Genomic DNA, 27,147 nt, shown 5'->3' with positions numbered 1-27,147 from the left:
GGGTCAGCCTTCAAACCCTCCCAGGTTAGAATGTGTCCATGAAAGCGGACCTCTTTGACCTTGAATTGCAGCTTTTTCATGCCAAGTCTCAATTTTACCTGCCTACAACGAGTCATCAGTTCCAGCAGTTTGCCATCATGATCTTGCTCTGCTTCCTCATCTGTGTCCCCACAGCCAACCACAAGGATGTCATCAGCTATTGGTTCAATACCACTGAGTCCAGCCAATAGTTCATGTTGTTTATGTTGATACACCTCTGGTGCAACTGATACTCCAAAAGGCAGTTTGAGACATCTTTTCCTGCCCCATGGAGTCCAGAAGGTTGTCATGTAACTACTTGCATCATCCAACTTACACTGTAAAAATGCATTCCGGGCATCAACAGGCGTGAACAGACGTGCCTTAGGCAGCTTGTACAAAACATCCTCGAGAGTTGGCATGATGTAGTGAGATCGTCTCAGTGCCATATTTAAGAATTTGGGATCTATGCATATTCATAGCTTATTTGGCTTCCTTACAATCACTGTGTTACTTATCCAGTCAGGTGGGTCAGTCACTGGTGCCAAGTGTTCATTGGCCTCATACTGGTTAAGCTGTGCCTTAACTGCCTGTTTTAATGCCACCGGCACATTGTGTGGTGCACATTGGATGGACACTCACATCAAGGTCAAAATTAACTTCCCCTGGTACAGATTCTACTGGTCCAGTAAACACATCACTAAATTCCTTTAGCAGAAGTTGTTTTGTCAAGGGCCCCTTGGATAGATTGTCCATCACATTAAGCTCTGCAGAGATGGAGAAATGTGTCAGCCCTAGACGCTCACAGGTTGAGCCAGACAGTGGCTTTTGACAGGCTTCCACAATTTCAAACTCCAGCTTGTGTGTTAGTCCACGTATGGCACATTCTGTCTTGAAGAGCCCTAGAGATTTCATAATCGCACCTGAGTATAACTTTAACCTGGTGTCACTTGGCAGTAGACATGCTTCTGGTGCTAACACCATTTTGTCTCTTAAGCACATCACATCACAAGTTGCTCCTGAATCGAGCTGACAGGATTGGGGCTTATTATTTAAATGTAAATTGACAAACCATTTCTTTCCTCTGGATTGCACAGCGCCGATTAATTCACTGCTGTATATAACTTCAGTGGTGTGTGTCTCTTCCTCATATGCGGATGTGTTCTCCACGTTGTGTAATTTGCCTATTGATGGCCCTCGTTTACTGGACAAACAAACGTTAGCAAAATGGTTTGTTCTTCCACAAGACTTACAAGACTTCCCATAAGCTGGACACTGCTCTTTAATTCTTTGATGCACAGTCCCACAGTATTTGCAAGCTGTAGGGTTGGCAGTATTTGTGCTAATCAGGCAGGGTTGCTGTAGTTTGCTTATGTTGCGATGCTGGATTGCATTGTTTATGCTGTCGGTCTGCTGTCTGTCCTGTTCCATAACTTTCAGACGTATGTCAGTGAGCTCTGCTGTACAGTACGTCTCAATGGCTGTGTCTAGAGTGAACTCATGTTCTCTTAGGAGGCACCTGTGTGTGCTCTCACTAGCTATACCAACAACAATTTTGTCCCTTATCAATTCGTCTCTGAGTGTACCATATTCACAAGTTGCTGCCTTTTCTCTCAAGCGTGTAACAAAGTTATCAAAAGATTCTCCCTCTGCTTGTTTGCAGCATCCAAACACATACCTTTCATAAATGACATTTTTAGCAGGTTTAAAATAAGCTTCCAGTGCATTTAGAATGGCTGTAACATTGTGTTGCTGATCTGCTGTGAGGGTCACATTGTGTTTATACACATGCCTGCATTCACTGCCCATGACTCTTCTCAGAGTTGCTGCCTGCACTACTGCACATTTCTCATTCAAGCCTGTAGCCAGAGAATAATCTGCAAATTCAGCTCTGAAAGATTCCCAATTGCTGCTCCAATCCCCGCTCATTCTCATCCCCTCTGGGGGAGGTATGCAATTCATGGCAGCCATATTGTCAGTAAGCATCTGAGCTATCAAATATCAGAAAATCCTCAGTCTCAGGCTGTAGTTCACAAACCTGTGTTTCCCAAAGCTGCTGTGCTCCAAACAAGAGGCTCAGTCCTGATTCAGGTCACTTCTGACACCATGTTTCATGCACAGGAATGAAGACAACACAAGCTGCTGGTGTGAGGAATCATGTTGAACAACAGAACTACATCCAGGTCAGCATAGAACAGGAAACAGGAAGTATAAGGCAATGTAATATTACCATATGCAAGTAGGGTCACAGTATTTGCATAATAACTCTATAACAGAGGATGGGGGGAGGGGCTGGGCACTGTCAGAGAACATGAGGCATCAGAGACCTGGGGGGGACGGGACTGAGGAGCACACAGGTGGGGCCCAGAAGGGAAATCCGATGCACAGACAGGGATAATTGGTACAAAGGTGGGGACAGTCACAAGCACCACTCTCCCTGAATGGCTTTCAATGAAGCAGCTGGAAGCTGAGCCGCCTCCCCTCCCTCCCGTGGCTTCCAGCTGCTTCATTGAAAGCCATACAGGGAGGTCAGTGCTTGTCACTGTCCCCTCTGCTGCAAACTAACCTATCATCTCTAACTTTGCTCCTGATGCACGTCATCCATGGGGGCAGGGTGTGTGCAGTAAACACCCTGCACCTATGGCACAGAGCCTGCAACCATGGATGATATGCCTCTCACCTTCCTACTGCCCACCAGCTCTATCACCAGCAGTGTGTACAAGGCAATACCACTGCCCAGGATCCCGACTCACTCTGCCACTACGTGACATGAAAGGTGAGCTACTTCTGGGATCTGAGACTGCCTTCTTCTCCGCTCCCCACACTGTCACCGGAGAGTGAGTTTATCACGGGGGCCCCCTACTGACCCTGGGCCCTCGGCAATGCCTGAATGGTCAGACCGCCCGTTCCTGTGATTTGGGTTGAGAATGAGATGTCCTGCAAGCTCACAAAGGTGTGATGGTTAGGTGTTCTCAAACACTTGGTCATAAGGAGTATATCACATAAATCTCAATCAATTATACTGCTTCTGTATACTACATCACACACTCCTTAATATGACTTTCAACTACAGAATGGAGGATGCCTCTTGTGATTTGAGAGGCCGCACAATTGGACTTGGTCTGGAGCAGAATTGTGACTGAATTATATATGTAATATGTGATAATGCATCCTTTTTTTTTTAAATCAGAAATAAAGTTTGAGTTACAACCAATAAACAAAGCACATACAACCTTTACACATAGCAGTAGTGGTGTTCCAAAGTACTCATAAAATACAGGAGATATTACAGGTCCAGGGAACAGTGGTCACCGCTAAAAGTACACCCATATAGGTTAATCAAGACTGGTAAAGAGTATGGGCAGAAGGGGGAGACTACAATAACTGCAAAGACATGCCCACCTTTGGTGAAGATCCTGACATTTCCATCAGTAAGTAAGCTGCCAGCCAATCATCCCAGAGTTTTGTTGTTTCTTTATGAGTGGAAACCCTATTGGATTTCCACTGTTGCAGGAATAGTCAGCTTTCTTGAAAAAATGCCCTATTAACATCTGCATTCTGAAACTCGGTTAGTGGGAGGTCATAAAGTATAATGAGTGGGTTAAACAGGTATGGTAATTTGAAAAAATGGCGTTAATAGTAGTTATCACATCTGACCAATAGCAGTGCCATAAAAGGTGAAGAAGGTCACCTTGCGCAGCAGCACACTTGGCACATAGAGGAGTCTGCAGAATACCCATATGATGCAATTTAAGAGGCGTGTACTGAGCGCATAGAGCAATGTATAACTGAGAGAGCCTTTGATTAGTGTTAAGGGAACAGAGTAAAACTGAATCTAAAGCATTATCCCACATATCTTCCTCTAAGGGACCTACATCTTGCTCCCACTGTTCTTTATCGTTACAAAGGTGTAGTGTAAAATAGGTGTGGGAGATAAATACCAGTCAGTCATGGGGCCTTGAGAGCGGACAACATGGCATATTTGGAGGTAGTAAAACTGTGACATGGGAGGGAGGTGGAATGCAGTCCGCAGGTCCTTTTTGAATGAGAGAAGAGAGCCACTCCAGAAGATTTGGCACAAATAGGTAATTCCCCAGTGTATCCACATCCCTGCACAAGGCAACCTCTCCAGTTCTTCATAGATGGAACTATGCCAAATAGGGCTATAATCGATGAACCCCATGACTCCCTGGAGAGATCTCACCCTCAGCCAAAAATATACAGACTTTGAGTAAAGCTTAGTAACCCTATCATTGGATCTGGAGTTGTTTTCAAGTCGTTTCTCACAGCTGGTTATGTATCTTACCCTTTAGGAATTGAAGGGATTAAGTTTTACTATTAAATATTAGTATAAGTGAATATTTCGATCAGTCAAAGTATATGGTTTGAATGGATAAGAAAATAATTATCAGGAAACCCACACGTTGTATTTTATGAAAGCACTTTGAGCAAGAAGTTCATTTTAGCAAGATTACATGGATTTGGAGAAACTGTAAAATACAAAACATTTGATCTACTTTATTGAATTTATAGCAGTAGACTTTGGTTAATTAGATTGTTTGAGGTTCACTGCGTGTCAATAATTATATGGTTAAATTGGATTATCTTCTTTTATGGATATAATGCTTTTGAGCAGAGCTTTGCTTGCTTAAATATGTTCTGGTGCATTGATTAAAGCATAAAGAAATATATCTAAAACAAAGTAAGAATATGTATTCGCTACAGTATATTGATGAATGTGCTGGAAAGTTTTTTTTTTTTTTTTTTTTCCTTTTATATCCAGTAAATTGTTTAAATGTTGGCCTAATGAGACCATAAAGCCTACTTTTTGACTTCAGGGTCTCCCAGGTGCCTTCTGGAAAACTTTAGGTAAGGTGTTATACCAGTTTTAGTTTTTGCCACAAATCTTTAAATGGCTAAGCACCCTAGTAACAGTTGTATACAAAGACACTCTGATCTCAGCCCATCAGGCCCATACCTCCTTCAGAAGGGTCATAGGTCTTTTGGTGGCCAACTTAATCTTCTAGCTTGGGCACTTACCATTTGTGGACAGCCTGTTTTTGGCAGATTTACAGCTGTGCCATGCCCTTTCCATTTGTTAATAGCTGTGCTATAAGGGATATTCAGTAACTTTAAATATGTTCTTGTATCTGTTCCCTGGTTTGCACTTTTTTTTTATAACCTTTGTCGAGTTGATCAAACTGTTCTTTTGTCTTAATGGTATAGGCTGTAATACAATACTGGACCTTCCAAATACACTTGTATTTGCATTGAAATAATTTGCAACCCCTTAACTAAACATAGGTGATCCCCATAAGGCATAATAAATCGCTTAGGAGATTTTTGTACCTTGGAAAAATGTCCTTGTGTTGAATGATCTTCTGCTCGAAAGTAGTACAGATTTGTCAGTGTCATCATGAGGTGAGGATCACAGTTGGTTCCTGTTACACATGCGCTTTTCAAAGACAGATCATTATATCTCTGCCTGTTTCTCTCAGGGAGGTATCTTCCCATCTATGGCCAATTTAAGGAAAACTTACAGTTGACATAAAACAAATATTTGCTGCATACATTCAAGGGAGAGTGAAAATTAAGCATTATATACACAGTACAGATGGCCCAGAACGTACCACATCCCTATTTCATTTAAATTAATAAAGCATTTGACATGGTGGGATTTTTCAGACACAACACAATTGTTCTATTAAAACCATACAGTTTATTTGTACACAAACACTTCAGTATTTTTAACATCAAGTTTAGTGTCAAACCACATTCATGTATTTAAACTTCCATTACACCTCAAATACAATGCAAATTGCATATTTAGATTCCCAAAAGCTCAAAGTATTTCTTGGATTTTATCAACTTCATCAGGAGATAGAGATGAATATCACTGAATATAAAAACATACATTAACACACATTATATTCCGCCCAAATGTACATTCAAACATTAGAATGCTTTGTGATATGAGGATAAACCCGCAAAAAGGGTTAAAAGAGCCTGCTTCGCGACAACAGACAAAAAACAAAATGCAAGCAAGACTCACCATTAATGCCTAATGGTTTCAGTCAAAGACCCAGTCAGCAGGGGTCATCTCCACAGCATCTATCCCTGTTCACTCACCGAACCATTAGGGCTATCCAACCCCAAATGCATACCCCATATATATGGCCACTGAGATAATGAACCTGTGGACGCCAGCTGGCATCCTGGATGCTCCAAGATGGCCGACAGACCATCACCGCTTGGTGCGCATGCGCTCACCCTAAGTGGGCGGACCAGGGACGGTGGCCATGTCCTGTCCCAGAGGCGCTCAAGCACAGTCCCGACAGGGTGCACATGAGCAGCCTGCTGCCCATAAACAAGGATGAGACCATCCTAAGGCGGACAGCATCCTACTGTCCTGAAAACAGGAGTTTGGCTCCAAAGCAATAACCTAATGCCTTCAACAGAACTCCCCCTATAGGACCTAAAAAGGGACTGTGAATGTGTAATGGAATCCTGGCCATTGGGACAGGATATGACCACCGTCCCTGGTCCGCCCACTTAGGGTGCGAGCATGCGCACCAAGCGTTGATGCTCCGTCTGCTATCTGGAAGCATCCAGGATGCTGGCTGGCATCCACAGGTGTATTATCTCAGCAGCCATATATATGGGGGATGCATTTGGGGTTGGATAGCCCTTATGGTTCGGTGGGTGAACAGGGAAAGGAGCTGGGGAGGTGACCCCCACTAACTGGGTCTTCGACTTGACAACTATTAGGCATTTATGGTAGGTGGATCTTGCTTGTGTTTTGTTTTTTGTTTGTTGTCGCGAAGCAGGCTCTTTTAACCCTTTTTGCAGGTTGATCCTCATATATCACAAAGCATTCTAATGTTTGGCTGTCTACTAGGATCCTTATTATTGCGAACCTTGGGGGAGGTTTTGAAACACCCTCAAGAGGAGCCAGCAAGTATATTAGGTAAACTTAATCAACTGGTATTAAAGGGATATGTGTGTGTGTGTGTGTGTGTGTGTGTATGTGTATACGCGTATATATTTGGGGATATATTTTAAGAGATAATTATAAAAGATCTTTTCTATATATCATAGATAATCCTGACAACATACCGCCTCTTCATTCAGTCTATAAGTTTAATGTGCGGGATAACCCATCAACTTGCTTGTGCAGCATGCCCTATAATTATTAAGGTGGGATTGCAACATCCAGATCTGCCTCCCTGCCTGAGCCTCCAAAAGTTTTCCTTCCTTTTCTTTCTTTTGGACATATTCAGGTAAATGGGAATTGTAAAAACTGTGTATGGGTAAAATATAATATGTGTTAATGCATGTTTTATATTCAGTGATATTCATCTCCTGATGAAGTGGAAAAAATCCAAGAAACACGTTGAGCTTTCGAGAATCTGAATATGTAATTTGCATTGTATTTGAGATGTAATGCAAGTTTAAATACATGAATGTGGTTTTAGACACTAAACATGATGTTAAAAATACTTTCAAAAATACAAGTGTTTTTGTACAACTAATCTGTATGTTTTAACAGAACAATTGTGTTGTGCCTGGGAAAAATTCCATCATGTCAAATGCTTTGTTAATTTAAGCATTATATAGTTTAAAACGTAATTTTGCACTTTCAAAATATTTTTGTAAGTGCCCAAGCTTTGTTGAATATAAAATCTGTCACAGCCTTCCAAATAATTTCCAATTGCACACCTCACTCTAAATCAAGATAAAACAAGGCTTCTATTTTACTGATTCACAATGTTTATTGTGAGAGGATATTCAAATTAATATATGGCTCTGGCATTTGCTAAATGTCAGGAGCTACTGCTGCAGGATTCTTTTGTTTAAATACACTATTTATGAATGCTCATGATTCCATGGGAATTATGGACTGCAATTCAGTCCTGGGCAACATTCACTGGAATACATAAATGTATATACACTGAAAATGAGATGATTTCTGCAGCATGCATGTTTTTATGTGTATTTTTTTATCATTTTACAACTGTGTACTTTTTACTATTCTGTAAAACAAAATTTATTAGCATAATTATAACACACATTTGCCTAACTTTCAGCCTGTGAAATGTCGTGCCCTGCTCCAGTAGTGTTATTAGGGCCAAAAAGCCAACAATAGCCATCTTCTATTCAAAAGTACATCAATATAAAAGACCCCCCTCATTATTTGTGTATACATATTTTAAGTAATATACTTAGCAAACGCAATAATAAACCTGGCATTTATGTTTGCTAAAGTGTGAAAGCTGTCTACGTTTGTAGACACAGGGGTTGCTAAAACAAATTGAAAAATAATTGCATGTTCTTTACTAAATGAAATCTGGAAAATGTGCCCTAACTAGGTGCCTAAGGCTCTCGGCAGTTCTTATTAATATACCCATTACATGTACGTGATTTTAATATGATACAATTATGCAACAGTTCAAACTTCTCTATCCTTATCATTTTTCAAAATCAGTAGAGATTTGTGTTGGGTCTCCTTTCATTCTCCTTTCTTATTAAAGCTTAGAAGAGAAGTTTGAGAATGTATAAAAACAAACACACATACTCGCCTAGGTGAATGCAGCATCTGTACCCTGCTGCCTCTACACTGAGAACTTAGTGAACAAAGACCTCTGATCGCTCAGTTCTCAGTCTTCACAGAGCAGTATCAGTCTCCAGCTCTGAGCTCTGCCCCCCAGCACTCACTGGAACACCAGTCTGTGGAGGGGAGAAGTGACTTAAACTCAAAGCGGTGCACTGAGGGACTGAGCCAGCTGCTGGTCCAGGCATCTAGGTGAATTCCAGCTTTAAAGTCAGGATCTCTCCAGAGTTTGGACTGGCTCAGTGACTTCAGCCGACAGAAGACTTAAACCCACTGTTGGCTGAATACAGGTCACAGAAGTGCAGCACAAAGTGCACACCTGTGATCACCTGGAGACTCATAGCCAAAAGAGCTTTGTTCCTACGTATTTAAATTTGTCTGCTTTAGGGGTTGCTGCTATGAAAAAACTGAGCACTTTCCCATTAATTCATCATGTGTCCTATTCTTTGTGTCCACTGAATTAAAAGACTGACTCTATTTATATACCTTTTTATATCTTTGAATTAACATTTTTTTGTTACAGATGTTTTGATTTGCTTCCATTTTGACAAAATGTCTCCCTATGGGTTTTTCTGTGTTTTTGATATTTTTCTATTTTACTCCATTGGATTTTGAGGGATTTTATTGTTTAGGAGATTTTATTGTTTAGGAGATTTATGTTGGCCCTGTTTTATTTGGTTTAATTTAGAGCTTTTGTCCAAATGTATTGAATATCAGTTATTTATTTGCAACTTCTTTATTTATGGTGAATTACAGTCTCTCTTTACACTTACCTGATGCTTTCTGGTAAAATAGACAAGGCCTTGGTGCAAGAGTGGACTCTGGGGTTTACTGGGATAACAAACTTGATTGTATTTCTTCTTCAAGGAGGAAGGATTGCCCTTACACATGCAGCAGTACCCCCATAGGAGCCACTTGTAATATGCCCCAGGATCCTTTTCCCTGTAGACGACCCACAGCCAGGCACACATGCACTTTCTCTCTCTTGACTCAAACAGTCTAGGGTTGTTGGTTTTGATGTTTTAATAAAGGGTTGAACTTGGATGGGGATTGGGAAAGCAGAATATTCCACAATACAAACCCGAAACAATACAAAATAACTTGCTATAATGAACTTTGAGGACACTGAAACTTGCTTCTTGAAACTTGGAACTTTTGTAACGCTGAACATTGTCCCTGTGTAGCAGAGAGTGAACAGGTTCTGCAAGACAGTATTGAGGTGGCTGAGCATTCCTCAGTGGACAGTCCAAGCAGCAGCCTCCTTCCTAAGGAATGGATAAGCTATGCTCTTCAGGACAGAAAAAAATTCTTAGCAAACATACAGCTGACTTCCTAGCACACAAGAAGGGTGGTCTCCAGGATCTCTCACTGCCTGTACTCGCAGAACGCCTCTGGATAAAAGGTGGCCTCCTACCAGTATCCTGCAGGCAGCTTCTTCCAGTGGTACCAGACTAAATCCTCAGATGATAATCCTCTCAGTCATCCTTCAGCAGCAAACAGTGGCTTCAGGCCCCTCCGACCTCCACTCGACGAGCACATGGCAAAGTGTCGAGGAGAGGCAAACAATCCCCCTAAGCGATGATCTCCCCCTTTTGACAAAGATGAAGACTGCTCTCTGCTCCAGGGTATTTGCTTTCTTCCAGAATCCTCTGGGCCAGACCTCCAAGGGATTGGCTGGGGCTACATGAATATTAGGCTGCTAATTGATATGCTCATGTCTCTATTACCCAGAGCTATTTCAGGTGAACAGGGAGGAGCAAACAGTCATGCAGCCCTCAGGACACAGACCAGACCAAAATAATTAAACCCAACTCCACAGTTTACAGTGGGTTATAAGTAATCTTACCTACTCTAACACTTGGCTAAAAACCCCAAATAGCGTTTCAGCCTCACTGGGTACAGTGAGCCAAACTAAATTTGCCTAACAGAACAGATTAACCCCATTGACTACAATGGGCCCAAACTAAATTTACCGATCTTAACACCCGACTAGGGGGGTGCTACATACATACAGCATTTAGTCTTTTTTTGGTTTTGTTGATGTTCTCTTCCAGAGAATTTGCTACAGGAACATTTTTCTTCTAGAAGGTCCCTTTGGCATATGTGACATCTTCAAGAAGATTAAAGGGGATATGTGGATATTGGATAATTTTTTGGTCCTTTGTTCATTGATAAGATGCTTTGACAGTCTGATTTTGGGGTGAGAATTTTTTTTCATTATTTATAGAAAATTATGTTCAGCATTAGAGTTGCTTTTCCAAATTAAAAGGTATGCGCTAATAACAAACTTATACAAAAGTGTATGTCATCATCCAAAAAACATTAGTGTTTTAAATAAATTATAGTGTCCAAACATAAATTAGTGTCCAAAAAAATATATATATCTTCAGTAACTTGAACCAATTGTGAGAAATCCACCACCAAAGGAGATTAAATAAACTCACCAGAGCTAATGGCTGGTCAGATTATAAACCAGCAACAGCGCTTGTTCTCTGGGAGCAATGAACCCGATGTGCAAATAGATATGGTGATGTTTCAGATACTTCCAGATAATAATCACAGCCAAACAACTTTGCAGCCCAAGCTCTTATGATGAACTTCTCCACTCTCTCATACCTCCATGAGAGCATGCAGTACACTCAGGGAAAAAAAGAGAACATAATGGTGCAATACGTTTTTTTCATTTATCTCTTTAATAAAAAAGGTATAAGGAAACTCACAAACAAGGTGTCCAACAGACACCAGCTTCAATCGCAAAAAAGGGTTGAGATACAGTTAACGCTCACCGCAGATCTCTCCCATACAGCACAGACCAGCAAGGCTCTCTAACGGCCACATCAAATAGGGCGTAGCCTATTTGACGTGGCCGTTAGAGAGCCTTGCTGGTCTGTGCTGTATGGGAGAGATCTGCGGTGAGCGTTAACTGTATCTCAACCCTTTTTTGCGATTGAAGCTGGTGTCTGTTGGACACCTTCTTTGTGAGTTTCCTTATACCTTTTTTATTAAAGAGATAAATGAAAAAAACGTATTGCACCATTATGTTCTCTTTTTTTCCCTGAGTGTACTGCATGCTCTCATGGAGGTATGAGAGAGTGGAGAAGTTCATCATAAGAGCTTGGGCTGCAAAGTTGTTTGGCTGTGATTATTATCTGGAAGTATCTGAAACATCACCATATCTATTTGGACATCGGGTTCATTGCTCCCAGAGAACAAGCGCTGTTGCTGGTTTATAATCTGACCAGCCATTAGCTCTGGTGAGTTTATTTAATCTCCTTTGGTGGTGGATTTCTCACAATTGGTTCAAGTCACTGAAGATATATATTTTTTTTGGACACTAATTTATGTTTGGACACTATAATTTATTTAAAACACTAATGTTTTCTGGATGATGACATACACTTTTGTATAAGTTTTTTATTAGCGCATACCTTTTAATTTGGATTATTGTTGCCAAAATTTATTTTGGGTGGGATATGCTGCTGACACTTTGGTGTTTTTTGTAAGTGGCGCTTTTTTCTTTTTTAATTTGGTATTAGAGTTGCTTTTGACTGCAACAAATTAATATTTTCATGGAATGGATGGGGAAACTTAAACAAGAATATTTGCTATGAGCACAACTTCAGTTTATTTTCTCCAGCTTTAGTAAATCGGCTTAATAATGTCATTCTATGTGCACTGGACACACATCTTGACACTGGGCTAAAAATCCTGGATGACATCTTGATCGCTGGTTCCCTCTGGTGGACTCAGACCGCATCTTTTATTATCTGGAAACACTGGCTGATATGCTGCAATCCCTGGTGCTGTTCATCAGTTGATCCGAATACCAGATGTCCAACTTTAGATGATCCATTATCATCAATTATATGCGCAACAATAAGCGCTATCTGGTTAGTGCAATCTACATCTATATCTACCACCAATGTCACCATTAATATCCTGACTTTTTGTAAGACTGTCACGATCGTATCACATATTTGTACCGTTGTGGAGTGCCGTTTAATCACATATTTTTCTCTGCTATTTAGAGACGCTATATATATCCGTATAATACACGGTATTTTGAAACGCATCATAATAACTATTTATGGTAATTATTATCCATTTCAGCGCTGCATGTTGTTTTATATATTGTGTTACAGAAGGTTCTGAGGTCATTACCTTTCATGCTAGCTGCTCCATTTGCATAGATCTAGCGCTCGTTTTCTTTTATGTTTGGATGTGCACTGAACTGCTTGCCCACCAAGTTTGAGCCAATTGTGAAATAATTTCATAATTTATGCTGAGGTGCATGAAGTTAAACATTTGGCTAAAAATGTGAAATCTGCACCAAACGCTTTGCATTTTACGGTAGATTTTCTATCCTGATTGCCATTGTTGAGGTTAAAGATGCTGGTCCCTTCTGCAGAACTTGATGGATTTTCTGAAATACTTTTAGGGATTAATCTAGGGTTCATAAGGCAGGTTTTAAAGTGGAATTAAAGACAGTTCTGCAAATAATGCTGATAGGTAAGCTTTGTTTTTCCATATCAGAAGAGACTGTTCTGTTCTGCCATAAATGCTTTTACCTGCCAGCCAGCATTTTATACACTGAGGTGTGCATGCTCAGCTCATCAAGCAATTCCAGCATGATTTTGTGCCAGGACAAAGAAACTCACATTTGTGTGCACCAGAGCTTTCTAATTGTGGCTAAGGCTAGGTTCATACTCATGTGGTGCGGTACATCGCATGTGATTTGCATGGGAACCGCATCGCATTCCTGTGCAAATCACATGCAAATTGTGTGCGGTGCGATTTGAGCCATGCATTATGTATGGCTCAAATCACCCCGCATCAAAAAGGCGCAGAACCTTTTTTTGGGTCCGCACTAGAATCGAATCGCATGGGTATTCACACCTATGCGATCCAACTCTGCACATCGCACTGCATTTTGTGGACCAATTTCAGGGTGTTGTTAACTTAACATACACACCCGCAGTGGTTCACATCAATGGGGTGAGATTCTGATGCGGTGCAGAATTCGCACAGAAAACGCTGTGAATTCAGGACCGCATCAGTGTGAACCCAGGTTTAGATAATCAAGAAGACTTCGAGCTTGGAAGACGACCAGGGGAAAATTGAAGCACTGGCAATGCAGAACTGGGGGGGTGCATTTGGTACTGGCACTTTGCAAGGTAGGACTGCAAGAATATCATTCTGTGAAAATATGCTGTGCACACTTGCTCATTATCATAAAAAAAAAAGCTACTGGGGGCCCAATATTTTCTCTCAATTTCAGTGCTTTAGTTCTGTGTTAAAGTCACCAGCATTCCTTTTTGTTTTAATTTTTTTTGTTGGTAATAAAATGTTTAGTTCAGACTTTCTTAAGTACGTGTAAATTGGACATATGTAAAAATGAAAATCTTCCATCAAAGCTGTTAGAACATGGCTTGGTTATACATTTGAATTGTGATGAGAAAGCATTATGGTGCCTTTTTACCACCTGTTGTAACCCCTAAAAGCCTGCACCACCATTGCACGTGGTTATGGGGCGGTTGCAGCACAGCCCCCATTCACTTGAGTGGGTTGCATTCAATGGCTGATACTGCCTGCCAACCACAACAGCAGGGATAATTTTGGACATTTTGTGATGCCAAGCACTGTAGCCGCAGCATGTGTATAACCCTGTTTTTACCCCCCCCCCCCAACTTGCAAGTGTCAACTAAGCCTTAGCCTAGGTTCCCATATGTGCAATGTGGGAGAAACACCACATCCAAATCCCGTGATCATGTGATCTGCTGCGGTTGTCAATGTGAAAGACATTCCAAAAACCGATCACAAAACTCAGTGCGATTGCCAGAATTGGATTCGATACAAATGCAGCAAAAGAAAAAAAAATCCGCCTGCACCTTTTTTGTGCACTTGCAGTGTGATATGAGCCATATAAAATAAATAGGCTCAAATTGCACTGCATAGAATTGCTTGTGATTTGAACAGGAATGTGGTGCAACTCCTATACGAATCATGTGGCTTCCCGCACTGCGTATGTCTGAACCCAGGCGTACTGTTCATTGATGCCCTACCTCTGTTGGAGGTCTGTTCCAAGCAGGGTTGACACCTCATCCCTTTAAAATTGAACACATTAATTACACAGGTTGTGTGGCTGATTTAAGGTGGTGATTAAACTCGCTTACCCTAGGTTCACACCTTAGCATTTTCTGCAGCGTTTTGCAGAAACGCAGTACAGTGCATTTAGCATGATTTGCTATGGGACAGGTTCACATCACGTTTTTCACCTGGTGCATTTTTTGGACCGCAAAATGTTGCTTTTTTGGTTCTATAGACTTCAATGGGAATGCTGCAGAAAAGCATGTATTGCGTTTTTGATGTGTTTGTGCCGTGTTTTTGATGCGTTTTTAAAATCTGCCTAGCAACAAGGAAAAAAAATGCAAAACATGTCAAAAACACCAGTACAAAAACGCAATGCAGAAATGCCTCAAACCCAACCTGCATAGGTGTGAACCTAGCCTTAGTGCCTTATCTGCATTAAATTAGCCTCAGACCTGTGCAATTAATGTGTTTGGTTTTAAAGGGATGAGGTGGCAACCCTAGTTCCAAGCATCTGCTACTTTTTCAGTGAAATATTATTATTATTATACAGTATTTATAAAGCGCCAATAGTTCGCTCAGCGCTGTACATTACAAAGGGAGACAGAACATGTGACAGAACAATACCAATACAATGCAAAACATGAGGGGATCAAGGGCCCTGCTCTTTCGAGCTTACAATCTAGGAGATAACACCTTCTGTTGTTACTTTTGAACTTCCATCTGCTGTTTTGAGGTTATTCTCACTTGTACTTGAGCTTTGCTTCATATACTGGATATTTGATTACCTCTACTGTTTGATTTCTATTTCTCTGAAAGAGTGAACCTCTTTTGATCATTTTGCACCTACAGTACCACCTGCTGGTAAAATTGACTGTACCATCAGGATGTTTTAATGACCCGATGGCAGACATGGGGAGCAACAATAGCAAAAACCTCAAAAATCTGACTTCACAGCCTTTTACAGAATAATAAGAAATCCAATCGCAAAATTAAATATGACTTGAAATGATTGTGTGATTTTCAGTGAACTGTAATTAGCTGTATCAGAAAAAATAGTGCTCTTCCTTTCAGGTGTCTTTTAAAGCTGATAAGGTTTTAAAATCAGGTATATTGTGAATAGTATAGCCATGATCATTATTACTATACAGGATATATATATATATATAGTGCTAACGGTTTGCTCAGCACTTTACAATATAAAGGGAGACAATATAGCAACAATACAATTCAATACAAGAGGGTTAGGAGGGACATTATTATAAGGAGATATACAGTATCTCACAGAAGCGAGTACACCTCTCACATTTTTGTGAATATTTTATTATATCTTTTCATGTGACAACACTGAAGAAATGACACTTTGCTACAATATAAAGTAGTGAGTGTACAGCTTGTATAACAATGTAAATTTGCTGTCCCCTAAAAATAACTCAACACACAGCCATTAATGTCTAAACCGCTGGCAACAAAAGTGAGTACACCCCTAAGTGAAAATGTCCAAATTGGGCCCAAAGTGTCAATATTTTGTGTGGCCACCATTATTTTCCAGCACTGCTTTAACCCTCTTGGGCATGGAGTTCACCAGAGCTTCACAGGTTGTCACTGGAGCCCTCTTCCACTCCTCCATGATGACATCACGGAGCTGGTGGATGTCAGAGACCTTGCGCTCCTCCACCTTCCATTTGAGGATGCCCCACAGATGCTTCATAGGGTTTAGGTCTGGAGACATGCTTGGCCAGTCCATCGCCTTTACCCTCAGCTTCTTTAGCAAGGCAGTGGTCATCTTGGAGGGGTGTTTGGGGTCATTATCATGTTGGAATACTGCCCTCGTCCCAGTCTCAGAAGGGAGTGGATCATTCTCTGCTTCAGTATGTCACAGTACATGGTTCCCTCAATGAACTGTAGCTCCCCAGTGTTGGCAGCACTCATGCAGCCCCAGACCACGACACTCCCACCACCATGCTTGACTGTAGGCAAGACACACTTGTCTTTGTACTCCTCACCTGGTTGCCACCACACATGCTTGACACCATCTGAACCAAATCAGTTTATCTTGGTCTCATCAGAACACAGGACATGGTTCCAGTAATCCATGTCCTTAGTCTGCTTGTCTTCAGCAAACTGTTTGCGGGCTTTCTTGTGCATCATCTTTAGAAGAGGCTTCCTTCTGGGATGACAGCCATGCAGACCAATTTGATGCAGTGTGCGGCGTATGGTCTGAGCACTGACAGGCTGACCCCCCCCATCCCTTCAACCTCTGCAGCAATGCTGGCAGCACTCATACGTCTATGTCCCAAAGACAACCTCTGTATATGATGCTGAGCACGTGCACTCCACTTCTTTGGTTGACCATGGTGAGGCCTGTTCTGAGTGGAACCTGTCCTGTTAAACTGCTGTATGGTCTTGGCCACTGTGCTGCAGCTCAGTTTCAGGGTCTTGGCAATCTTTGTATAGCCTAGGCCATCTTTATGTAGAGCAAGAATTCTTTTTTTCAGATCTTCAGAGTTCTTTGCCATGAGGTGCCATGTTGAACTTCCAGTGAGCAGTGTGAAAGAGTGAGAGCGATAACACCAAATTTACCACACCTGCTCCCCATTCACACCTGAGACCTTGTAACACTAACGAGTCATATGACACTGGGGAGGGAAAATGGCTAATTGGGTCCAATTTGGACATTTTCACTTAGGGGTGTACTCACTTTTGTTGCCAGCGGTTTAGACATTAATGGCTGTGTGTTGAGTTACTTTGAGGGGACAGCAAATTTACAGTTATACAAGCTGTACACTCACTACTTTACATTGTAGCAAAGTGTCATTTCTTCAGTGTTGTCACATGAAAAGATATAATAAAATATTTACAAAAATGTGAGGGGTGTACTCACTTCTGTGAGATACTGTATATAGGTATGTGCTATACACAGAAAAGATATAAGCATAATCCTGTACAATGACTTGAAAGTGAATGCTTCTTTACTATTGCAAAATCCTACAACTGCAGCTTCTTAAAAAATTTCCAATACATATTGGGCCAGTTCACACTACATTTGTTTTAATTGTTTTTTTTCTGTATCCAAAATGCACAGAAAGTAGGTTATATGGTTGTCAATGTCATAGTTCACATCAGTGCTTGCAGTTCAAGTGCGTTCCAGTTGCAGAAAAAAAAAACAGGCTGCGTTTTTTTTCTGCGCAGAACTGTATTGGAATGCACGTTTCCCTATTTTAAATTGAAAAAAAAAGAGAGGGGAAAAAAATGAACTGGAATGCATAAAAAACGCACTTGGACTGTTTCTATAGTGTCCGGCCCTTAGTCTAGTTTCACACCTATGCGTTTTGTGTTTTGCAGACATGCACAGCAGTCCATTTAACATGATTTCCTATGGGACAGGTTCACATCTCCGTGTTTTCACCTGGTGCGATTTTTGGAAAGGGTCAAGGACTTTTTTAAATGCAAAACATTGTGGTTTTGGATCTATAAACTTCAATTATAAAAAACAACAAGATAAAAGCAAAAAAAAAGAAAAATGCATAAAAAAACGCAGGTGCAAAATGCAACAAAAAATGCAATTCAAAAAAGGGGTCAAACACAACCTGCATAGGTATGAACCTAGCCTTACCCTAGGTTCACACCTAAGCTTTTTCTGCAGCATTTGGCTGAAGCACAGTACAGTCCATTTAACATGATTTCCTATGGGACAGGTTCACATCTCTGCGTTTTTCACCTGGTGCATTTTTTTTTAATGCAAAAAGTTGCCAGAAAAGCATGTAATGCTTTTTTGCCGCATTTTTGATGTGTTTTGCATTTTGCGTTTTAAATCTGCCTAGCAACAAGAAAAATGAAAAAAAAAAAAAGCGGCAAAAACGCAATGCAAAATGCAATGCAGAAACAGCTCAAACACAACCTGCATAGGAGTCAACCTAGTCTAATGCAGGCTATACATGGGTCAAATTACAACAGATTTTCTTTAGAAAATCAGAAATTTTGTGCCCTTTTTGTAATCCGATGTTGCAACATTGATTTTGAAATTCAACCAAGCAGGGGCGGATTGACAACTCATAGGGCCCCTGGGCAATAGGGGATCATGGGGCCCCTGTGTCCTTGCCCAAACTCCAAAAAGCCTATGAATAAGGTCCCAGGGGAATCTCATGGGGCCCCCTACTGAACCCGGGCCCTCGGGCAGTGCCCGAGTTTCCAAATGGTCAGTCCGCCCCTGGACCCGTGTATGGCTGGCTTAAGGCTGGCTATACATTATACAATTTTCTTGAGAATTTTGCTTTAGATTTACCAAAAACCATATAATATGAGGCCAAACCTAAATAACAATCGTATCCAATTAGACCTTCCCTAATGGAAATTGGGCAGGAATTGGACAGAAAATGTTATAGTTCATGGCCAGCTTACCCCCTGGTCACATCAAGCCCGACTTTGAAATCGTGCGACTTCGTTCGGGTGAGATGGCGATTTCAGGTGCGATTTGCAAGACATCTGACACAGATGTCTATGCAAATCGCACCCAAAGTAGTGCATGTACTACTTTAGAAATCGGTGCAGCTCCAACTGAGGCTAGGTTCACATATGTGTGGGTGGTGCCGCTGCGGATCCGCATGAAAATCAGTGCAGCCACACCACCTGCACAGAGAACTTCAGACCTGTGGGTGGGTGCCATTTAGTTCTATTGGCATGCCGCCTGCACTGGAAAACGCAATCGTACTGGGAACCAAGGTTCCCGCATGGGCTGCGTTTTCCAAAGAAGTGCAGGGACTTCTTCCCTGCGTGTCACGGGGCTCGGGGAGTCTATTCAAATGAATGGGCTCTTGTGCCCGTGCAAAATGCGGCCCGTACGGCCGCATATATGTGAACCAGGGGTAAGTTGGAAACGCACTGATTTGACTGCTGTAATTGCAGACAATAGGATGCAACTTGGCATACGATTTGCAAGTCGCATGGCAGGCAAATCGCATGCCAAGTCGTGACTGATGTGGTGCAGCTGTGCATGGTAGCTAATCAGTTTCTGACTTCAGTTTGTTCAATTTCGCTTTGACAATAAAACCTGGAAGCTGATTGGCTTCTGTTCAGATTTTGCACTCTCCAGTTTTAGTAAATGCCTCGCAGTGTGTGTGTTATTTATATATTAATGCATAATCTATTTCAGTGAAGCTAAAGATTTGAGTGGAATATTTCCGTCACGGTCTCTTTGCTCCTGTACAAAGCTTATTTAAATATTAGCAGGAGATCCTGTGTGTCTGGAATGACAGCACCTTTAACTACTGCAGTAGTACTTGTGAAGTCGTAACAGGATGTTGTCAATGGAACAATGGAGACACGTGATTTTCTGCTCCCTGGTTGTAAAGAGTTGGGAGGTTGTATTTCTCTTTTAGGCGTGGATTTCCACTGTAATAACTCCACCTTGTAACATGAAATCCAGAATGTACATGCACAGGAAGGTAAAATGTCTCGGCAGTCGTCTTTCATTTGAACCTAGCACTTCCTTGTAAAGAAAGTGGTACCAATCCAAGACACTCTGTAAACGTTGGATAGGTAAGTAGTTCATTCTTCAATCATTGTTTTAATGGATATGTGTTTACTAAAGCTTGTGCAGGGGGCAAGTATACTTCTGGGAAAAGTATATTGCTTTGGATGTTATTTGATTTCTCTTTATGCTGTCATCAGTGCTTTTAAGGTAGTGTTTGCTATACTGTATCTTGAGTGGTCGTGAATAATGGATTGAGTCTGTTTTGAAGCCTTTATTTTATCCTGTGTAAAGTTCACACCTTTAGTTGCTCCAGCTAGATCAGTAAGGTGGTGAGAAGAGTGACATATAAAGGAAGGTAACTTTTTGTCCACTTACAGTAACTCGCATCTAAAAAGTCACCTTTTTTTTGTTTGAAACCTGCCAGTCCCCCACTGTATTTCTACTGTCTGTATTGGTTTTATCTTGGTTCAATAAAGTGGATTGTTTGGTGTGCAGCCGAACAGACGTCCTTTGTTCTCATCTATGTAAACTTTACCAGTTAAGGTGAACGAAACTCATAATAATACTCACCACCTCATTCCAGTAATGCGGCGGTTAAATCCCTCATCAGCCTCTGTTGTTTTCTCCCCCGCCATTTCTGGGTGCCAGGTTTCCAGTCTCTTGATCGGTTGGTGGTGAAGTGATATCATTCCAAGCATACGCACAGGAGTCTGTCATTCCAGTGTGGGTGTGCCGGGAATGCATGGTGAGCTGCTCATGAGCAGCAGGGTGTCATTCAATAGAAGACTGCTTGCAGGCAGGTAAGTGTTTGTTGGTGTAGAAGAGACTTTGCATGCTCTTCTGCAATAAAGAGCTGCCTACTCACAGTTTTATATGTTTCCTTTAGTTCTGCTTTAACTTCTATTTGCTTCCTTTTGGCATGTTAAAGTTGAACTCCGAGTTGCAGAAAATGTGGGGCCCCCTTCTCACTGCAAGGGTCAATTTTCTCTAGGACAGGAATAGGTATACTACTTGGCGTATTCCTTGCTTCCCTGGCAGTTGGTGTTCAATTCTGTTCTCCAACGATCCAGAGATGTGGGCAGGCCCTTGGCATCCCAGCCTACAATGTAAGGCCCCTTTTACACGGGCGTCCCATTTTTTTCATCAGTTCAGTCACGTTTTTTCCAAGAAAAAAATGCATCAGTTCACATCTGTTTTTTCATCAGTTCACATCTGTTTTTTCATCAGTTCACATCTGTTTTTTCATCAGTTCACATCTGTTTTTTCATCAGTTCACGTCTGTTTTTTCATCAGTTCACGTCTGTTTTTTCATCAGTTCACGTCTGTTTTTTCATCAGTTCACGTCTGTTTTTTCATCAGTTCACGTCTGTTTTTTCCTCAGTTCACGTCCGTTTTTTCCTCAGTTCACGTCCGTTTTTTCCTCAGTTCACGTCCGTTTTTTCCTCAGTTCACGTCCGTTTTTTCCTCAGTTCACGTCCGTTTTTTCATCAGTTCACGTCCGTTTTTTTCATCAGTTCACGTCCGTTTTTTTCATCAGTTCACGTCCGTTTTTTTCATCAGTTCACGTCCGTTTTTTTCATCAGTTCACATCCGTTTTTTTCATCAGTTCACATCCGTTTTTTTCATCAGTTCACATCCGTTTTTTTCATCAGTTCACATCCGTTTTTTTCATCAGTTCACATCCGTTTTTTTCATCAGTTCACATCCGTTTTTTCATCAGTTCACATCCGTTTTTTCATCAGTTCACATCCGTTTTTTTTCTCATCCATTTATATATCCTTTTTTTGCCCGTTTTACATCTGTTTTTCATCTGTTCTGTGGTTTTTTTGTTAACACAAGAAAAATAGGGTTTTCTTCTGTTCAAAAAAATGGATGTTAACGGATGCAGACATTAATGGATGTAAACAGATGATCATCCATTTACATCCGCCAGTCCATAGTAATACACGGGTGTCCTTTTTTCATCTGTAAACAGACAGATGAAGATGGACATATGGAACATCCGTGTGAAAGAGGCCTAAGGCTGATGATCTTGCATTGATGCACGACTAATTGCATACAAAGGGGAGCAGTTTTGGGGGACTGACATTAAAGTGTTACTAATCCCACAGCAGTAAAATCAGTCTGTATATGCAGTAAAGCACTGTGGAACCTAAGAGGTTAATACTCTGCATTGTGAAAAAAAGGTGTCTGATCCTGTCTTCTCTGATCCTCCCCATCCTCCACAATCCCCAATTCATCTGCTGATAGAACAGATCCTTGGGGGCAAGCTGCACATGCTCCGTTTGGTGTGTATTGATAGAGTTTTTTTTTTCTTGGGAGAATGCATGTGATCAGCACTGGCCCAATCAGCACTGTCCAGACAGAGAGTCAGGTGCCCTGCAGCCTCATAGGACAGTCAGAAGAGAATGAAAACTCCTCCTACAAGATTAACCAGTGTTCTGCTGGACACTGTCACAAGACTGCTCTAACTTCTGATGAGAAAAGGTATTTAGTAGTTTATATTTACTAAAATAATTCCATTTCCATGTTCTGTGTACTGTGGGAGACCAGATATGGTGAATGCAGGGTCCTGGGTTTAGTAACACTGTAAGGAGGATGCCTGTAGGTAACTTTTTTCTCTTCAGCCCATGGTTCAGCTTGGATCATACAATTGAAAGTGTTGCTGCATATGATTGATGTGAGAAAAAAAAACAAAATCATGTGGGAAACCCAGTGATGTCATGTATACTCTGCACTCTACAGTGTTATCTCAGCAGTCTTCTCTTCCTGCCTAGGTAACTCTAAGTTACAGAATCCCCCTATGTTAGGTAGGCGAGCGGGAGGTGTTCTGTAGTCCCAGCATGTTTATTGTTCTAGGGCAGTGTTTCTCCACCTTTTTCAGTCAAGGAACCCTCTATGCTATGGGCAGTTCCGAAGCACCCTTTAAAATGATGGTCTTGAGGCACCCCATTCTAAAATGTAAAAAACTGTTCTAATAGTTTTACATAACTCAGCAACACCCACACATGTAGGACACCCAACGTTAGATGGGATTTGTTCTTCCAAAGCAAATACACTTTTGCACATTGGTACTGGCGAGTATTCCAATGTTTCTCTTCCTCTCATTTTTTTTCTCCATCACTGAGCTAATGTGACCCTGGTGCTGACGGAGAGGGGCAGGGGAGGGCCAAACAAGGATGGTGTGCAGGCAACCGACATCCTCCTTATCAATTTATGTAATTGGTTGTCAGGATGCCGGTGGCTAGAAGGTTGTAATGATGCACAATAAAAACCTGTGGCTTTGTGTAACTAAAAGGCAGGCTTGTTCCACCCACTGTCTTGTATAAAAGTTTTGGACAATTTTTAGACATTTTGCCAAGACACCCCTGAAGACCTCAAGGCACCCTGGTTGAAAAAGACTTTTCTAGGTTGACAATCCTGCAATCCTGTGTTTTTAGGGCCTCGATCAGACGTGATGTATAAATCCATGCCCTGTGCAAGGGTCATGTTAATCTGCACAGGGGTGCACAGGAGTTCCATGCATCCCTAAAGGCAGTCCCATTGCAGTTAGTTGGTGCACAACAGCAGTACGGACACAGCCTCTGCAACCCAATGTGACATCCAAGCAGGTGTAATGCCCTGAACACACCCTGGTTCCCTTCCCAGGTTCCATGGGGCATAGATTCATATGCCACATGTGAACAGCCCATTACTGATCGGATTATAAGGTGAAAAAAAAGAAAACAAATTCAGCTACCCCAACTAAGAACTGGTTTACTATAATACATTGCTCTTGGGTTTGGATACACTTTAATTTTTCTACCCACAGTAAGCTGAAAGATAAATACTAAGTTTTTGGTTTACTGCACATCCTTCCCCTTTTGGACTGTGTTAACCAAGTGCCCTCCAGAGGATTTACCTCCTTTCCTGACCAGGCCATTTTTTGCATTAGTGTGGTCATGTAACGCTGCACTGAATGAAATTTACGTTCTTTTTTTCCCACGAATTGAGCATTCTTTCGGTGGTATTTGTTTGTCTGTGCATTTTTTATTTTTTGTGCTAGCCAGACAATTCTGAGAAAAAAACAATTTTTTGGCTGTTTGCTGTTAAACATGTCCAGTAAAAAAACAAATTTCGTTATAAATTTAGGCCAATGTATTTTGCTACATGTCTTTGCTAAGAAAAAAATCCCAATACGTGTAAATGAATAGGAATGCCCGTAGCAAAAAAGAAAGAAGAAATGGCGCAGGGCATACATGACTAGGCCCAGAGTGGGGAAGGAGGAACAGAAAGGGTTAAGGCAGATCCAAGGGGTTTGTTTTTGATAGTGGGGGTTGGTGGAAGGTTGAGAGTAGGTGGGGTTTCCTGCACCTTGGGGTGGGGGGTTTCAGTGAGGGGGCGTCAGTTTGAGCTGGACGTCAGGAGTGAGAGCTTCCCTCCCGCCCTCCCTGTTTTTGGCGAGTATTGGGTCCCTCCAGGTAAAGGGGGGTTATGTTGGTTCCTGGGCGGTTGTTGGTCTTTGGAGGCGGTTCTTATCTTGGAAGGTAAAAACAATGGTGTGGGACCCATCGGTGGTATGGGATGCCCGGGGACATTCCCAGTTAACCAAGGTTTAACTGGAAGGTGGTGGTGCTGCACTGCGGACGGTATGGTTGTCTCTGAGCTGGTTGGTTGCGGCTGGAGGCCTAGTGTATATGGTTGTCCGCAGGTGCATTTCAGATTGTTTGGGGGTGCCTTCGAAGACCAACAACAATTCTTTGGGTTTCTGTTATAAGGAATGGTTGGTGTATTTAAATTTGTGTTGTTAATAAAAGGCCATGTTGGCCATTTACTCCAAAATTGGTGTCATGTTTTTTTGTAAGTATAATTGGTTAAGGGGAAAGGGGGGTTTGTACGGAACGGTCATGGTGGTAATGGGGAGTGGACAAGCCTATCTCTGGTGCAATAGTCATGTAAGTAGATAAGGTGGTGTAGCGCTAATACCATGTGATAATAGACATAAAAAATAAAGGACTCGATACTAAATGGGTGAATACATAAATTATATGAATGAATATATAGGTGTACAATGGTGCACCTAATGTGTAGCCCAAAAATATGCCATCAAGAATGTGACTAAATATAAGTGATAGGTGATATAAATACATGTGATCATAAATAAACAATATTCATAAACCATATAGCACAAAGTCCCAAACGTATAACTGTGATGAATCAATATTTGACCGTGAAAATTAATACGTGCTCAAGTGCATCAGACCATCTGTCATTGTCTAGCTTGCACGCTTACCTCCAATCACATGTATTTATAAATATCAGTATATAGTGATGAGTACAATAATTTTGGAAATACAAATTTGTGCTGTTTTTGGAGCTTATGTCCATTGAAATGAAAAGTATGGCTGCTGATGTGTTTGGGATGACCTTTTGTTTCTCTGTGTGTAATTTTGTTTCCAAGGTGACAGTCTGTCCCGATTTGCATGTTGCTTGCTTGCGCATACGTTCAGCTTTGTTAGTTTTCATTTATTTGTTTTGCTTCTGTGAAAGTTAGTGTTTGCCATGGCATTAGGTCATTTATTTGCTCATGACCTGGCACGTTAGCCAAGTTTAAGAAGCCGATTACACCTTTGCATTGCAGTAATGCTTGGTAAAACATGTGCCAACATTGCGGTCCATTAGAAGGCTATTCCTTTTGAATGGCCCACCAAAGCTCCTAGACTGTGCGACATAATGTATTTGCTTTGTAGCTCACTGCAAAGCACAGATGTGAACCATCTGTGTGTTATGGTGTGTTGCCATAGGCTCCTTTCATTCGAAGGACCTCATCAGGTCAACCTGTCCTTTTTCAGGCAGACCAGATTGGGCCGGAGGGTACGGATCCACTTCCATTTATTTTTTTTTTTTAGTAGACTGGATTAGACCAGAGGTAGGTAGGTATAAACAGACATATATCTGTTTATGCCTGCCTACCTCTGGTCTAATCCAGTCTACTAAAAAAAAATAAATAAATGGAAGGGGATCCGTACCCTCCATCTAGGTGGATTGCAGGGCAGTTGGGTATAAACGGATAGCAGAGTCTATGTCCATATGGCTGTAGACCAATCCCTTGCTTATCAAAACGGAGTCTACCTCATGTGAAAGGGGCCTTAGAATTTTCAAAAAAGTGCATGTCTGTGGGTTTGTATTTTTTTCTGTATTAATGTGTGCTGTGTGCAATTTGTGTGTTTGTGGTAATGCACAGAAAAATACACTTTTTACAATAAATAATTCAAAACTGTAAATAGGCCTGTAGGCCCTTGTACTAGACCAGTGGTGCTGAACCTGTGGCCCTCGACCTCAAACCAGGTAAGTGCATGTCAACGCTGTCAACCCATTGATTGCAGTCTGGGCTTGCTGACCTGTCATCCCAGAGCATCAGAATGCATCGAGCCAGTGCTGGCAGTGGAGGAAGTAGGTGGCTGCAGAGGCAGTAGAAGCCACATAATCCAATGCTTCCTCTGTAGCGCTGGCTTCTGTCCAAGGCGGAGTGTTATCAAGTGCCTCTCACCTGGGACCTTTCTAGCAGCCTGGAGACTGAGAGCATTGCCAGCAGAATCTGGAAGAGGAAAACGTAAGTGTATTAAACAACACATACACTGTTCTTTTGTAATGGACATATTACAGCCTATAATAGGGTTTACAACTTAGGCTGCTTTTACACTGATCCTCGGGTGCACCCAAAGACTTCTATTATAACCTGTGGCTTTGGTGCGCTTTCTGAAAGCACACCAAAACTCTTGAATGCAGGCATCTTAGTGTGCTTTCAGAAAGCGCGCAACACCTGCAAGATATAATAGAATTCTATGGCAAAGATCAGCTAACCTGCAGGAAAGCCACATGTGCACTGCTGAACCCGTGTTGCGGGTAAACCACAGCACAACAGTGTGGAAGCAAGTTTATAGAGGGCTCGTTTACAGTTTTGGAGGGGTAGTATAAC

General features: G+C 41.6%; 1 protein-coding gene across 3 annotated transcripts in view; it reads left to right on the top strand.

Annotated features, from left to right (window-relative positions):
- The window catches only part of LOC149455059 (rab effector Noc2-like), a 265,053-nt gene that overhangs the window by 30,667 nt on the left and 207,239 nt on the right, over positions 1-27,147 (top strand). For 2 of the 3 annotated variants that reach the window (XM_089686701.1, XM_089686699.1), the window contains exon 1: positions 20,115-20,254. The exons of the other annotated variant lie outside the window; for it this stretch is intronic. The gene's annotated coding sequence lies outside the window, so the exon portion shown is untranslated. Of the gene's footprint in view, positions 1-20,114; positions 20,255-27,147 lie in introns of those variants that run through there. 3 annotated transcript variants of the gene reach the window in all.

Source organism: Staurois parvus, unplaced genomic scaffold, assembly GCF_062004578.1.
Source record: "Staurois parvus isolate SC_StPar_1 unplaced genomic scaffold, SC_StPar_1.0 ptg000408l, whole genome shotgun sequence".
Classification (NCBI taxonomy): domain Eukaryota; kingdom Metazoa; phylum Chordata; class Amphibia; order Anura; family Ranidae; genus Staurois; species Staurois parvus.
This window is presented reverse-complemented; position numbering and strand designations above follow the sequence as displayed.